General features: G+C 42.6%; 1 pseudogene; it reads right to left on the bottom strand.

Moving 5' to 3' along the window:
- Positions 1-16,900, bottom strand: part of LOC121921838 — a 32,962-nt pseudogene that overhangs the window by 1,473 nt on the left and 14,589 nt on the right.

The following is a 16,900-nucleotide window of genomic DNA, read 5'->3' on the forward strand; positions in this document are numbered from 1 at the left end:
CTAAGCATTTAAATGGCTTCTCTCCTGTATGAATTCTTTGATGACAAGTGAGATGTGTCTTCCGACTGAATTCCTTTCCACATTCTAAGCATTTAAATGGCTTCTCTCCTGTATGAATTCTTTGATGACAAGTGAGATCTCTCTTCTGACTGAATTCCTTTCCACATTCTAAGCATTTAAATAGCTTCTCTCCTGTATGAATTCTTTGATGACAAGTGAGATTTGTCTTCTGACTGAATTTCTTTCCACATTCTAAGCATTTAAATGGCTTTTCTCCTGTATGAATTCTTTGATGCCGAGTGAGATCTCTCTTCTGACTGAATTCCTTTCCACATTCTAAGCATTTAAATAGCTTCTCTCCTGTATGAATTCTTTGATGACAAGTGAGATTTGTCTTCTGACTGAATTCCTTTCCACATTCTAAGCATTTAAATGGCTTCTCTCCTGTATGAATTCTTTGATGACAAATGAGATCACTTTTCCAAATGAATTCCTTTCCACATTCCAGGCATTTAAATGGCTTTTCTTCAGTATGGATTTGTTGATGACAAGTAAGATTCATCTTTCTACTGAAACTTTTTCTATATTCCATGCATTTAAATTTAAATTGATTTTCTTTGGTGCAAGCGACTTTGTGAAGTGATATGCTACTCTTCCTATTTAACCATTTTTCAGAGGTTAAGCAGCTAAATGGTTTCACTCCTCTGTGGGGCCTTTTAAATAATCTCCACCTGAAACTCTTTCCACACTCCAAGAACTCACATTTTCTTTTTTCTGTGTGAATTCTTTCTACATGAACTCCCCTGTGAAAACTAAGAGTTTCTTTACAACTAGGGTTTCTCCAACATTCAAGAGAAGTCTGTTTACTCTTTTCCTCTCCTTTCGGCCTTATTTCTTGGATAGACGTTCCACAGAGATCTCCAGCCTGAGAAGCAGAAGCTTTATTCACCCTCCTCTCTCGAGTGTTGATTTTGCTTCCCTTCTCTTTCTTTTGTTGATGTTGGGCTCGTTGCTGCAAAGACATCCTTCGTTGTTTTAAATTCTCTCTCTCTTGTCCATCTCCACCTGGCAAAGACAGAAACAATTTAGCCATAGGCCAAGAAAAAAATGGCACTGGACTCAAATACATTATTGATGACAAAATGTCCCAGTTGGAGCAAGGGATTTGAAGCAGGTGGGCTTCCAGTGTTTATCCTAAGAGATCATCAGCTGCACTCAACACATTTCAAAAGGATTTAATAAAAGCTGGTTGCTATACTGATTTGACAACCTTAATATCTTATTAATGTTATTAATATTAACACTGTCTCTGGCAAAACTTGAATAAATTCCTCCACTCACTCACATCTTCGGGATACTTGCCCTCATTCTGCATCTTCAGATAATTCAATGGGAGGAGCTGGACTTGGCTAGCCAGAGAAAGCAAGGAGGTGAAAGGAGAGATTTCCTTACAGAGGAAATCTCTCCTCTGAGGACATCTTTGATCTCTGGCTTGCCTGTAAACAATCCCAGCAATTTCATATTTACTAGTAACTGAATGTAGCCACAGTGGAAATTAGTGGAGACAAAACAAATATCCTTGGAGGGGGGAGTCCCCACTCAGACATTTATGGCTAGCGGTAGATATCAGTTTCTTACAAGCCACTGTGAACTTGATAAAGTTAACAGGGAAAATGTTTGCACTCTCTTTTCCCCTCATTACATACATAGATAGGGATTTCCTGCATGGAAACACCTCTCTCAAAATACCATTTGATTTAGGTCACTCCCCCTTTGGGACTGTGATATCTGTTGTATGTTTCTTTAAGTCTTACATCCTCTCTCTTCATTCACCTGTTCTGTGTTACTGTGTTCCTATAAATCATTATGTGATCTTGGGAGTTGTTTGGAAACAGACTGACTATATGTGTGAGTATTCTGAAGCTCCAGCTTTCCAGAAGATACTGACTTTTGAATAAATGTATTTATCTGTTTGAGAAACTTGATGGAGCATTCTTCACAACATTACATGGTGTCAGAAGTATGGACTTTCTTTGACCTCCACCTCCCCTGGTTTTGCAGGGTAATTTGGCAGTGAGTTGGAAGCAGTGGGAACAAGCCTTTCAAAATTATCTTACAGCAGTTGGAGCAGATAAATATTCAAGGACAAGACAAATAGCTATACTCCTGAGTTGTGTTGGCCAGGATGCTGTTGAAGTCTATAATACGTTTGTTTTTTCTGATACGGAGCCAAAAGATATTGATGAAGTACTTAAGAACTTTAGAGACTATTTTACTCCTCAGACAAATGTTATATTTGAGCGTTATTTGTTTTGGAGTTGCTTATGGAAAAGCGAAGATTCTGTTGATACTTTTGTCACAGATATACGAGGCAAAGCAAAAAACTGTGATTTTGGTTCTGTGACAAATGAGATGATAAGAGACAAAATTGTTTTCAGTGCACTGCAGATGAAGGAAAGCCTTTTAAAGCAGTCTGGCCTTACATTAGAGAAAGCATTGGAATTGTGCCGTTTGGCTGAAGTGACCACAGCTCGGTTGCAGACCATGGTATGTTCTGGCAAACAACAACAGGAAGTGTGTGGAAAACATCAAGATTTTGAAGAAATACCAGTTCAAACTCTTGGACATAAAAAGTTTTTCATAGAATCATAGAATCATAGAATCATAGAGTTGGAAGAGACCGCAAGGGCCATCCAGTCCAACTCCCTGCCATGCAGGAAATCCAAATCAAAGCATCCCCAACAGATGGCCATCCAGCCTCTGTTTAAAGACCTCCAAGGAGGGAGACTCCATTACACTCCGAGGGAGTGCATTCCACTGTCGAACAGCCCTTACTGTCAGGAAGTTCCTCCTAATATTGAGGTGGAATCTCTTTTCTTGTAGCTTGCATCCATTGTTCTGGGTCCTGTTCTCTGGAGCAGCAGAAAACAAGCTTGCTCCCTCCTCAATATGACATCCTTTAACATATTTAAACAGGGCTATCATATCACCTCTTAATCTTCTCTTCTCCAGGCTAAACATCCCCAGCTCTCTGAGTCGCTCCTCATAGGGCAAGGTTTCCAGACCTTTCACCATTTTAGTTGCCCTCCTTTGGACACGCTCCAGTTTCTCAATGTCCTTTTTGAATTGTGGTGCCCAGAATTGGACACAATATTCCAGGTGGGGCCTGACCAGTGCAGAATATAATGGCACAATTGCTTCTCTTGATCTAGACACTATACTTTTATTGATGCAGCCTAAATTACAATTACTTCTCTGATAAGAAACAGGCTCCTGTTGGATGTATATTATGTGGAAGATGCGGAACTGAGCATAGACCATACAAGTGTCCTGCATTTGGGAAACTATAGCGGGATACAAACCGCCGCCGGTTAGTCCGCGGGGGAGCCGGAGCCTTCACACGGCGCGGCTCCCATGCAGACTGAAAAAGAAGCTCCAAAATGGAACTTCTTTTAGAGTCGCGTTTGTGACATAGCGAGGTGCCAGGGGCGCACTCGCTACATCACAAAGGATGCGACGCGTAGGGACGCTCAGCGTCCGATACGCAAAGATGGCGCTGGCCATGTAGAAGGGCCGGCGCCATCTTGTACGGACGGAGTCCGTATTAGGCCCAGGGGCGTCTAGAAGAGACGCCCCTTTTTAAACATGAGACGTCCTCTGGACGTCCCAAATGCCGGTTTGTAACCGGCCTATGTCATAAGTGTGGAAAGAAAAATCATTTTGCTAAGCTGTGTAGGCTTATGAGGACAAATGAGAGTGGAAGACAAGAAGGACATCAAGTTCATAATTTGGGCTTACATAGTTTATTTATAGTACTTCTATCTCATGATATTGCTGAACCTATGCTGGCAAATCAAACCCCAGGATGGTATGCAGATGTAACCTTGAAAGGGTTAGCAGTAAAGTTTAAACTAGATACAGGGGCTGAGGCAAATGTTTTGCCATCAAAAATACTAAATGCTCTGCCAGGAAAAAAAGAATTAGTTAAAAATGAAGTAGTTCTTGTAGCTTATGGCGGAGCTCAGATAAAGCCTCTTGGTACAATTGTCCTGGAAAGGTGCACTAAAAATGGAAAAGCCAGTTTGTTGTTTTATGTAACAGATAAGTCAACACTTCCATTGTTGGGCAGGGTGGCGTGTGAGACTTTAAATTTAGTGCGTCGAGTTGATGATATAGGCCTGGTTAATTTTACATCATGTGAACAACTAGTTACAGCATATTCACATGTTTTTGATGGACTTAGGGAATTTGAAGGTCCTCATCATATACACATTGTTCAAACTCTCCCTCCTGTGATACATGGCTGTAGAAAGATACCTATTGCAATCTTGGATAGCTTAAAGGAGGCTCTAAGTCAAATGCAAGCAACAGGAGTGGTGTCTAGAGTTGAAGGTCCCACAGACTGGGTGAACAGTTTGGTTGTTACAAAAAAGAAAAATGGAAAGTTACGTATATGCCTTGATCCTCGTGATTTAAATAAAGCAGTTTGTAGGCAACATTATACCATTCCTACAATAGAGGAGGTATTAGCTAGGTTAGCAGGAGTGAGAATTTTTACTATCATAGACGAAAAATATGGTTATTGGCAGGTGAAGTTAGATGAAGCCTCAGCCTGTTTGTGTACATTCAATACACCATGGGGAAGATATTGTTTTAATCGTCTGCCATTTAGGCTTAAGTCTTCTAGTGAGGTATTCCAGCAAAAGAATGAAGAAACTTTTGGGCATATAAAAGGAGTATATATGATTGCTGATGATATGATAATAGCAGGAAAAACTTCTGAGGAACATGATCAGATTTTACAGCAGGTAATGGAGAAGCAAGGGCCAAAAACATCAGGTTCAATAAGGAAAAGATTCAGTTTAAAATTGATTCTGTGAAATACATGGGACATATAGTGACAGCTCAAGGTGTTAAGGCTGATGAAAAGATAAAAGCAATTCAAGAAATGCCCCCTCCACAAGATAGACAGGGTGTTAGGGATTGTTCAATATTTGGCAAAATTTATTCCACAAGAGTCAGAGCTTACAACACCTTTAAGGGCATTAATGAAGAAGAATGTAATGTTTCAGTGGATGCCTGAACATCAGGCTGCATTTGAAAGGGTCAAACAACAACTATGTCATAGAATCATAGAATCAGAGAGGTGGAAGAGACCACATGGGCCATCCAGTCCAACCCCCTGCTTGCAGGAAATCACAATCAAAGCATCCCCGACAGATGGCCATCCAGCCTCCATTTGAAGACCTCCAAGGAGGGAGACTCCACTACACTCCGAGGGAGTTTGCGCCACTGTCGAGCAGCCCTTACTGTCAAGAAGTTCCTCCTAATGTTGAGGCACTGGTGCTTCAATATTTTGATGTTGAAAAGCCAGTAATTGTTCAAGCCGATGCATCAAAAAAATGGATTAGGTGCTTGTTTAATGCAAGATGATAAGTCAGTATTTTATGCTTCTAGATCTCTTAGTCAGGCAGAACAAAATTATGCTCAAATAGAGAAGGAATTGTTAGCTGTGTTGTATGCAATAACGAAATTCTATCAATATGTCTTTGGTAAGGAAGTATTAGTTCAGTCTGATCATAAACCACTAGAAGTAATTTTCAAAAAGCCAATTGGTGGTGCTCCTGCTCGTTTACAGCGTATGTTATTACAACTTCAAAGGTACCAACTCAACATAGTGTATACTCCAGGGACGTATATGTATTTAGCTGACACATTGTCCAGGGCTACCGTAGATCCTCCTAGCAATGATGAACAACAAGTAGAGGGGGAAAGAGTGATACATGAGTTGAGTACGATAGCAATGCATTCAGCAAGGGTTGCAGCTATAAAAGAGGCAACTGCAAAGGATGAACAGCTTCAGGTAGTGGCCACTTTTACAACACAGGGTGGCCACAATATTACAGAGAAGTACCCTCAACAGCGAAGCCATTCTGGTCAGCGAGAGATTCCCTCCGATATGAAGAGGGTATTCTCTATGAAGGAGAAAGGGTTGTTATTCCATTTGCCCAAAGGCAAGAAATGCTATCTCAGTTGCATGAATCTCATCAAGGTATTCAGAGGACTAAAGCAAGAGCAAAAGGTCTTATGTATTGGCCTGGTATGGGTAAAGATATTGAAGTATGTATTGGGAATTGTTCTGTTTGTGCATATTATGCTTCAAGGAATCAGAAAGAACCACTTATACCGGGTATGGATATTTTTGAGCATAAATCATGTGCATTCCTTCTGGTGGTGGATTATTATTCAAAATATCCAGAAGTTGTAAGCATTCCAGATAAGACAGCACGGACAGTAATATCAAGATTAAAAGCTATATTTGCGAGACATGGCATTCCTAAAATAGTAATGAGTGATAATATGCCTTTCGCTAGCTGTGAGTTTCAATAGTTTGCTCGGGAATGGGGTTTTCAGCAGTGTTTTAGTAGTCCAGGATACCCCCAGTCTAATGGAATGGTAGAAAGAACAATACAGTCTATTAAACAACTGATTAAGAAGGCAGAAGACTCAAAAAGAGATCCATACTTGGCACTGTTAGAATATCGAAACACTCCTGTTACTGGAATGTTATACTCACCAGCACAAATGCTGATGAACAGAGTATTAAGGACTAAACTCCCAGTAACTAAGGATGTGTTATCTCCAGAAGTGCCTAGTGGTATAGGAGACTGTCTCAAAAGAGCTCAGGAGAAACAAACATATTATTATGACCAAACTGCAAAGTCCCTTAAGCCTCTGCAAGAAAGAGATCATGTATGGGTTGAAGAGAAAGAAGGGTGGTCTGCTGCAATTGTTGTAGAAAAATGTAGGCAGCCCCGAACATATTGGGTTGCGACTGAGGATGGACATAAGTATAGATGCAATAGGCGTAAATTGAGACGCCGGGGAAGGGTTGCCGATAGTCATGTGGAAATGAGTCAGGATGTTTACCAAGGTGACCAAGATAATTGTCAAGGTACAAATGTTTCTCAGATAAAAGAAAGGTTCCCCCATACATGTAACATCCTATGTGAGAAAAGTATTCTTACCTGAGAGATATGTAGCATCATGAGTGAAATTTCCTTTTTTTATGATGTTGTGAAGACTGCAATTTTATTACTAATGTATGATTCCTATGGATTTTTAATGATCTTAATATTGTAGTTGTTTGTAATTCTTCTTTTTCTGAAAGAAGAGGGATGTGATATATATTGTATGTTTCTTTATGTCTTACATCCTCTCTCTTCATTCACCTGTTCTGTGTTACTGTGTTCCTATAAATCATTATGTGATCTTGGGAGTGGTGGGAGTTGTTTAGAAAGAGACTGACTTTGTGTGTGAGTATTCTGAAGCTACAGCTTTCCAGAAGATACTGACTTTTGAATAAATGTATTTATCTGTTTGAGAAACATGGTGTCAGAAGTATGGACTTTCTTCGACTTCCACCTCCCCTGGTTTTGCAGGGTAATTTACACACGCTCTCGCAAGATTTTTTAACTGAATTACATGTTTCCTATGTTTCTCCTATCTCTACTTTCCTTAGAAAGACGATTTCTTTTAACTAGCTATATTAGGATATAGCCTTTTGTGTAAATATAGATTAAAACCATTAGTAAACTTTCGTTTTAAATTACACATTAGGTGTTTGGGATTTTTTGTGTCAGTCTCAGTTCTTAGGGAAGCATACTTAGACAAAGGCACATTTCTTCTACTATGCAGATATAAAGCTAGACTCTAACAGGCTTAGCTTTGATATTTCTGATATTTAAATAGTTTTGTTTCCTTACCAAAGAAACTTAAATTACCCCTACAGAAATTTACCTTAGGAAACTTAAATTACCCCTACAAAACCCTCATTTGAAGAGGTATCAGAAAGATGCCCAGCCTGCTGAAATGAAAACTTGAGAGGGTGAGAATATCTTGTCAGGGCTGAGAACTGGGGCCTCAGTCTTCTCAGTCTTAGGTTTCTGATAGAGGTGACTCAACTGGCAGAAATATAAACATTGGCTTACCTGGTGAGATGTTTGTTTTAAGCGATGGAGACGAAAGCATCCTTAATGTGTGGGCTAGACCCAGTGGCTCGCTCTAGGCAGGAAGTAGACAAAACTTTAGAGGCATGTCCACAGGATAGGACTAACCCCCAAAGCAAGCTTCAGTTAATGTAACAGCCTAGAGAAGGAAGGTTGAGAAGAACTCTCAAAAACTAAGAAAACAAATTTTAGGGCATCCAAATGGCCCAATAACAAATGAACCATAAATGTCCAATGGGATGAGAGAACACTAATGGTTGACCTTAAACCTGGGTGCCAGGAGATCAAGACCAATCAGAGGGAGGGGAGGATGCCTTCGGCTCCATCGCTTAAAACAAACATCTTACCAGGTAAGCCAATGTTCATTTTTCCAGCGATGGTGAGAAGGCATCCTTAATGTGTGGGATATGGCATAGCTCCCAAAAATAAGGATGGGTAGAAGGCGATGGAGTCTATGAGGTACTACAGCCAGTAGTACCCTCCTTCCAAATGCCGCCTCAGATGACTGAGAGGAGTCCAGGCGGTAATGTTGGACAAAGGTAGATGTCGAGGACCATGTAGCTGCCCAGCAAATCTCTTCTAGAGAGGCATTAGTAGCGAGTGCCGCAGAGGTCAAAGCACTACGCGTAGAATGTGCGTAAATAGTTCCAGGAAGAGGTTTTGTAGAATCTGTGTAACACATGGATATGCAGGACCTGATCCATCAGGAAAGAGTAGAAACGGACACCTTTTTCCCATGGAAATTTTGTGGAATGAGACAAAAAGGCCGTAAGTCAAACAGAACCTTTTAGTTCTATTAATATAAATGTGGAGAGCCCTCCAAACATCCAGTGTATGCCAGGTCTTTTCCAAGTCTTTTTTGGGTTGAGGACAAAAAGAGGGTAGAATGGTGTCTTGGGCCCTGTGGAATGTAGAGTTTATCTTGGTTATAGAAGTTGGATCTAGTCTTAGCAACACAGTCTTCTCTGAACACACAGAGTTCTTTGTGTATGGATGGGGCACCAAGTTCTGAGACTCTCTTGGCCAAGGTGATGTCTGTGAGGAATAGAACTTTCCAGGTAAGGAATTTTATGTCTATGTCTTTTAGTGGTTCAAATGGAGCTTTGGTAAGAGCCGAAAGCACCTTGTGGAGGTCCCAGTTAGGGTATCTATGAACGGTGGGAGGTCGGATGAGAGTGGCTGGTCAAAGAAACCTTCTGACATAGTAGTTGTTGGAAAGTTTGTTAGCGTGTTTTTGAGGAAAGGCGGAAGTGATGGCAGAGACCTGTCTTTTGAGGGTGTTGGGCTTAAGATCTTTATCCTTCTTGGAGGTAAGAAAGGAGAGAGCTCACAGAGGCCTTGAGTGGATTAAGTTTGTTTAGCTTACACCAATGGGCAAATGATCTATAAGTATATTCAGATATTCGTTTGGTGGAAGGTCGTCTAGCATTGATGATTGTGTCTATCACCCTAGAAGTGAGTCCCCATTTTATCATATTTTGGCATTCAGCCTCCAAGCGTGAAGGTTGAGCCAGGCCGGTCCTGGATGGTGAATCTGACCTTGGGATAGAAGGTCTGGGCAAAGCAGAAGCTTGAGAGACTCTAGAGCCATGGCCAGGATCTCTGAGAACCATGGTCTTCTTGGCCAGTATGGAGCTATTAATATTAGTGTTGAGCTTTCTTTTCTTGCCTTTTTTAGGCACTTGTTGATCATGGTCGTTGGAGGAAAGACATATAGTGTCCCATTGGGCGATGGGGCACATTGAGCGTCCATTTGTTCCGCTCCTTGAGATAGGAACAAAGAGAAGAAGCGTGGCAGTTGATTGTTTATGGGTGACGCGAAGAGATCTACCAGGGGAGTTCTGAGCTTGTGTGGCACCATGTGAAAAACTAGAGGTTTTAGCTGTCATTCTGACTGGTCTATGTCTGCTGAGTCAGTCGGCTCTTGTATTTAGAGTCCCTTTGATGTGTTCTGATCTTATTGAGAGGAGATTTGTTTGTGACCACCTGATCAGAAGCTCTGTCTCGCTCATTAGAGACTTTGATCTTGTGTCTCCTTGTCGATTTATGTGGGATTCTGTTGACATGTTGTCTGTCCGAACCAACACCAGTTGTCCTTTGACCAGGGATGAGAACTGTAGAAGAGCCAGGCGCAACGCTCTTGAGTTCTAGGAGATTTATGTTGTGGCTTTGTTCTTGGACAGACCATCTTCCCTATGTATAGGAATTGTTGAGTGTGGCTCCCCAGCCCCACAGACTGGTGTCTGTCATCAGTTCTAGTTCTTGAGGAGGCCAGAGTGGTCGAACTGTTTGGAGATTGGGAGAAGTCCACCAGAAGAAGGGGTGTCTGACCCTGTGAGAGAGTATCAGTCGTTTGTTGATCTTTGACGATATGTGTTTTTGGTGTGGAAGGAGGAATCACTGGAGAGGCCTTGAGTGAAATCTGGCCCATGATGTGCAGTCTATGGTCGATTTCATTAAGCCTTGTAGTCTTGCCAGGAGCAAAAGGTTTGTCGAGTGAAAACGGGACACAAGGTTGATGGTCTGACGAAGTTTGTTCATTCTTTCTGGTGATAAGTATACCTTGCCACGTAGGGTGTCGATGATCGTCCCGAGGTGGAGAATATGTTGGCAAGACTCTAGGTGGCTCTTCCCACGATTGACCAGAAAACCATGTCTTATTAACGAAGATAGTACTAGATGGACATCCTGTCTGCCTTGTTGGAATGATGGTGAGCATATTAAGATGTCGTCCAAATAAGGATGGACGTGAATTCCTTGTAGCCTTCAATGAGCCACCAGCAATATCATGATCTTTGTAAAAACCTAAAGAGCTGACGAGAGGCCAAATGGAAGGGCCTTGTATTGTAATGGTTGTTGTGGTAGGAGAACCTCAGAAAGCAATGGTGGAGAGTGTGAGCCGAAACATGAAGGTAGGCTTGAGTTAAATTCAGAAACAAGAAAAAGTCGTGTGGTCTGATGGCCTCTAGAATGGTCTTTAGTTTCCACACGGAAGCAACATTTTCTGTTCACCCACTTTAGGTCTAGTACGGCCCTCCATGAACTGTCCTTTTTTGGCATGATGAACAAAATAGAGTAGCAACCTTTGTATGTTTCTGAAGATGGAACTTGTTTTAACACTCCGATTTGTAGTAAGTGATCTATGGCTTGTAACATCAACCTGTGTTTCTTGTGGCGTTGAGACATCGGTGATGGAACAAAGTGATCATGAGGAAGTCTATCAAATAACCATGTCTCAGTTTGGTGAGTACCCATTTGTCTAAGTCGAGGCTTTCCAAATGTGGGCAAAGTGTAGAAGTCTGTCGCCCACTAGGTGTGGCGGCCAGTCATTCTCTGGGGGAATTTCGGTTCTGTTTGGAGGTGGATGGGCCCTGGTGTTGGTTGGAGGAGTTGTTAGGCCTTCCGAATCCTCAGGAGTGGTATTGTTGGCGGCCTTTGGCTTTCAGTCAGACCACTGATTTTTGTTGGACCTAGGATCTCTAGGACGAAAGGAAGATGGTTTTTGTATGAGCAAAAGGAACCCTGTCCCTGGCGAAATGATCACTTTTCGTCTCTTTTAGGTAGCAAAAGTAAGGCTTTTTTTGTCCTTGGTTTCTATGAGGAGGGGTTCGAATGTGTCTCCAAATAGTTTTTCTCCGCTGACGGGGGCCATGGTAAGGTTTTATTTGGACTTGGCATCAACCGTCCAAATTTTTTAGCCAATTCTGTCTCCAAACTGGGACAGATGCTGCTTGAGCCCTGGCACTCAGCTGCATGATGTCAAGAGAAGCATCAGAAGAAAAAGTCAACACCTTGAAAAGTTTATTGATGCCCTGGCGTAATTTAATGTTGTTCTTAGGGACCTCTTGGATAAAGTCTCTAGCCCATGTAAAAAAGGCTCTGGAGAGAATAGAAACTGTAGATGCAGCCCTGATGGCTGTGGAAGAGGCTTCAAATGATTTTCTTAAGGCCTAATCAGATCTTTTATCTTCGTGGTTTTTTAGGGCATCGTCTCCGTCTTTGGATTAGACTGAGGACGTGATCAGAGCCGCAACAGGAGCATCAACCATAGGAACTTGGAGCTTTGACATGACCGCTTGGGGAAGGTTATAATTTTTTTTTGAATGATTGAGGATTTGGTCTGGCTGTGTCAGGCTTAGACCACTCTTCTCTAATAACCTTCATGAAATCTGAAGTAAAAGGAACCTCGATAGATAGGGGCCCAGGTTGTGGGAAGGAGTCACTCTTTCCCTGGGGGAGATATGTGTCTTGAGTCCGAGGAATGTTAGCATTTATAGGCAATTCAAGAGTTTTTATTGCTTTGTTCAACAGGATTTGAAAATCTTCTTGGGGGAAAAGTCTACTGGAGGAAGGTGTAGGATCTTCTCCATCATCATTATCATCAGATAATTTCAAGGGTGAGTTCGCCCTCTTCACTGTGAGATAATTTGTTTGGAATGTCCTCTGCATCGTCCTCGTCATAAGAGGAATGGAGAATAATAGAGGTTTGGGGTTTTTTTATATTTGTGTTGTTGGCCAGTAGGTGGTGCTGGCCGCTTTGTTTTTGTCTTAGCAGCAGTTGAAGAGGAGCCCGGAAGACTTTTTGCGCCTTTTTCATGAGGCTTAATGGCGGTTTTCCTGGGGGTGAATTTTCCCCTTTCAGAAGGAGGGATGGAATCCAGGGAAGAGCGGGAGACTGGGGTGGAGGAGAAGGAAGACTTTGTCCTGTTTGGGACTCCCTGAGCTGAGGCAGGGGTGCGCTGAGCTGGGAGTTAAGACACGAAGGTTTTTCCTGGTGGTCTGGAATGGCGCCCATCATCCCAAGGGAGAGGGGAAGGGCTGCAGGGGTAGGCTGCTGGCCCGACAAAGGCGTGGCTTGGAAGGAGATAAGGGAAGCAATTAGGGAGGAGAGCTCTGGCGGCAATGTTTGCAGCGGGGGGGGCAGTTGGGCGGGGGTGGTACGCCTTGCTCTGAGTCCTCCGATGTGGCAGGGCCCCTGTAGGTTCGGAAACGAGGGTTATTCCTCCTCTGACCTGGCCCTGATGGTCCTAGCCGCAGGCTCCTGGTCCTCATCGGGGCTGAGGGAGTGTCGGGGTTGCTCCCTAGCCAAGCTCAGGGATTCACAGGACATGACATCGTTGTTGGTCCCCCGGCAGTCCAAAGAGACAGGAGAGGGGACAGATAGGAGGCAGAGGAAAAAGGAGCAGGACAGAATAAAGGTTTTTTTTAAGAAGTAAAGGAGAAAAAGCAGCAGAGCTGATCTGAAGCGTCTGACCAGAGCAGAGGCAGGAACGAAACTGAACCTTGCTTTGGGGGTTAATCTTATCCTGTGGACACAACTCTAAAGTTTTGTCTACTTCCTCCCTGACCTAGAGTGAGCCACAGGGTCTAACCCACACATTAAGGATCCCTTCTCTCCATTGCTGGAAAAACAGCAAGAAGGCAGGAAGAGGCTACAAAGGTTCCTATAAAGTAACTGGATCAGCCAGGAAAAAGAAGTAGGCTCACCAAGAGAGGCCACAAGTTCCATGTTTTCCTCCATGACTTCCCTGTGCAGGTCTCTTTGATCTGGATCTAATAGGGACCACTCCTCCTTGCTGAATCGAATGGCCACCTCCTCAAAAGTCACCTGGGAGAAGAAACAAGATACCAAAAACCCAATTAACCCCACTTAGAACAGAAAACTCGACAGCTTGGGATTTTCCCAGTATAGTTTAGTTTAAAATGCCATGACAAGAAAGTCTGATGGAAGGAAAGAAGAAGAGAGTAAATATGTCAGGGCCAGGAAGAAGGGCCAGGATCACCCCACCTGCCCTCCCCAGAGATCCTGCCCCTTACCTGATCTAGGCTCTCAGAAACCATTTGCAGAGTGTCAGAATGAAGAGCTGAGGCAGTACATCTTGGCTCTGGCAGTCTTCTATCTCCTGGGAGGAAGACAAAAAATATTATTATTATTATTATTATTATTATTATTATTATTATCATCATCATCATCATCATCATTATTATTATTAACCTTTATTTATAAAGCGCTATAAATTTAAACCAATACAGCCCTTCTGTACCATTCAGGCAAAAGTAAACTTTCTGTACCATTTCCAAAATTATTGACCTGTTGTCCTTCCAAATTCCAAAGGCAAGCAATTGATAGTCTTTGCTGAATAACCATGAATATAAATCTCCAGGACGAGATGAACTACATTCAAGGGTATTAAAAGAATTGGCAAAAGTAATATTGGAGCCATTGGCAATAATCTTTGAGAACTCCTGGAGAACAGGAGAAGTGCCAGCAGACTGGAGGAGGGCAAACATTGTCCCCATCTTCAAAAAGGGGAAAAGAGAGGATCCAAACAATTATCGACCAGTTAGTCTGACATCAATACCAGGAAAATTCTAGAACAGATCATTAAAAAGAGAGTCTGTGAACATCTAGAAGGCAATTCCATAATCACAAAAAGTCAACACGGGTTTCAGAAAAAGAATTCATGCCAGACAAATCTAAACTCTTTCTTTGGTAAAATTACTAGCTTAATAGATGAAGGGAATGCTGTGGATATAGTATATCTTGATTTCAGTAAGGCTTATGACAAGGTTCCCCATGACATTCTTGTAAACAAGCTTATAAAAAGTGGGATACACAAGGCAACTGTTACATGGATTTGTAATGGGTTGACTGACTGAACACAAAGGGTGCTCAACCATGGCTCTTTTTCATCCTGGAGAGAAGTAACCAGTGGGGTCCCACAGGGCTCTGTCCTGGGCCCAGTGCTATTCAACATCTTTATCAATGACTTGGATGACAGAATTGGGAGCATTCTTATCAAATTTGCAGATGACACCAAATTAGGAGGAGTAGCTAACACTCCGGAGGACAGGATCAACATTCAAGATGACCTGAATAAACTAGAAAGTTGGGCCACAGCTAACAAAATGAACTTCAACAGGGAGAAATGTAAGGTACTGCACTTAGGGCAGAAAAATAAAATGCACAGATATAGGATGGGAGACACATGGCTGAACGAGACTATGTGTGAAAGGGATCTGGGAGTCTAAGTAGACCACAAGCTGAACATGAGTGAACAGTGTGATGCGGCAGCTAAAAAGGCCAATGCAATTTTAGGCTGCATCATTAAGAGTATCATATCTTGATCAAGGGAAGTAATAGTGCCACTCTATTCTGCTTTGGTCAGGCCCCACCTGGAATATTGTGTCCAGTTCTGGGTGCCACAATTCAAAAAGGATGTTGAAAAACTGGAACGTGTCCAAAGGAGGGCAAGTAAAATGGTGAAAGGTCTAGAAACCATGTCCTATGAGGAACGACTTAAGAAGCTGGGAATGTTTAGCCTGGAGAAGAGAAGGTTAAGAGGTGATATGATAGCCCTGTTGAAATACTTGAAGGGACACCATACTGAGGAGTGAGCTGACTTGTTTTCACTTGCTCCAGAGACTAGGACCCGGAACAATGGATGCAAGCTACAAGAAAAGCATTAGGAAGAACTTCCTGACAGTAAGGGCTGTCCAACAGTGGAACACACTCCCTCGGAGTGTAGTGGAGTCTCCTTCCTTGGAGGTCTTTAAACAGAGGCTAGATGGCCATCTGTCGGAGATGATTTGATTTGGATTTCCTGCATGGCAGGGGGTTGGGCTAGATGGCCCTTGTGGTCTCTTCCAACTCTATGACTCGATGATTCTATGATTCATGAGGCTGGTTTGTTGTTATGTATCTTCGTTTCCAAGTTATAGAGACTCCGAGGGTAACCACCCACACGTTTTTCTTGGCAGGTTTTTTAGAGAGGGCTTACTATTGCCATCCTCTGAGACAGAGATTGTGACTTGCCTGAAGTCACCCAGTGGTTTTCATGGCTCAGTGGGGATTTGAGTCCTGGTCTCCAGAGGCACAGTCCAACCTTCAAACTAATATGAAACTCTGGATCTCATGAGACTGGTAGAGATGAGCAAAAAAGTATAGAAGGCCTATGAAAAATATTTGTCTACTCATACCTGATTGAAATGAAAATATGTATATTCCATTCTGCAGAGAAAGCTAGCAAACTACTCTGAGCCACAGAGCCCTCTTGGGTCTGTGCTGACAAGAGATCACTCTAGGATTCTCCAAACTATGCACTTATTCCTTCTGGGGAAATTTAAGTAGTGCGTGTTGGAATCTGTGGATAAAAAATCCATAGATAAAAAAATTGTGGATGTGCAGGGCTGACTGTATTTTCATGATCTGAGCTGCCTCTCTTCTCCCTCCCTTTCCAGGATTTAAGAAACAGCAGCTGCAGCCCCTTCTAGGGCTTGGCAGCTGCTATGAGAAGAGAGTTTGGGATAGAGCACAAGGGCAAGAGAGAGCCAGTGTGGTATAGTGGTTAGAGTGTTGGATAATGACCAGAGTTTGAACCCCCGCAATCGAAACCCACTGGGTAACCTTAGGCAAATCACACTCTGTTAGCCTGAAAGGAAGTCAAAGGGACTCCCCCACTGAACAAATCCTGCCAAGAAAGCCCCATAACAGAGTTGTCTTAGGGCTGCTATAAATTAGAAACAACTTGAAGGCTCACAAGAATAAGTGTCAGAGAATAGTTTAATGTATGTATGTCACCAACAGGATGCCACCAGTCATATCTAAAGGATGGCTGGCAACTAAAGGAGGTTTCAGATGGACCTGATCCCACACAGTCAAAACATCACTAAGGACTCACTGGCACTTTTTCTGTGACTGAATGGGAAAGTTAGGAGACGTCTATTCTGGCTCTGACAGTGGGTCATATATTCCAGGCTCTTCCCCAGACAGGAACTGCAGAGACCGAGAATACCAACTCCAGATTCAGCCCTTCTTCCAATCCCTTGTACTTGTCTTTTTAAAAGATATACACTCATTGCGTATAACACACTAATAGAATGGCTCTCTC

This window comes from Sceloporus undulatus, chromosome 2 (assembly GCF_019175285.1).
Source record: "Sceloporus undulatus isolate JIND9_A2432 ecotype Alabama chromosome 2, SceUnd_v1.1, whole genome shotgun sequence".
Taxonomy (NCBI): Eukaryota; Metazoa; Chordata; class Lepidosauria; order Squamata; family Phrynosomatidae; genus Sceloporus; species Sceloporus undulatus.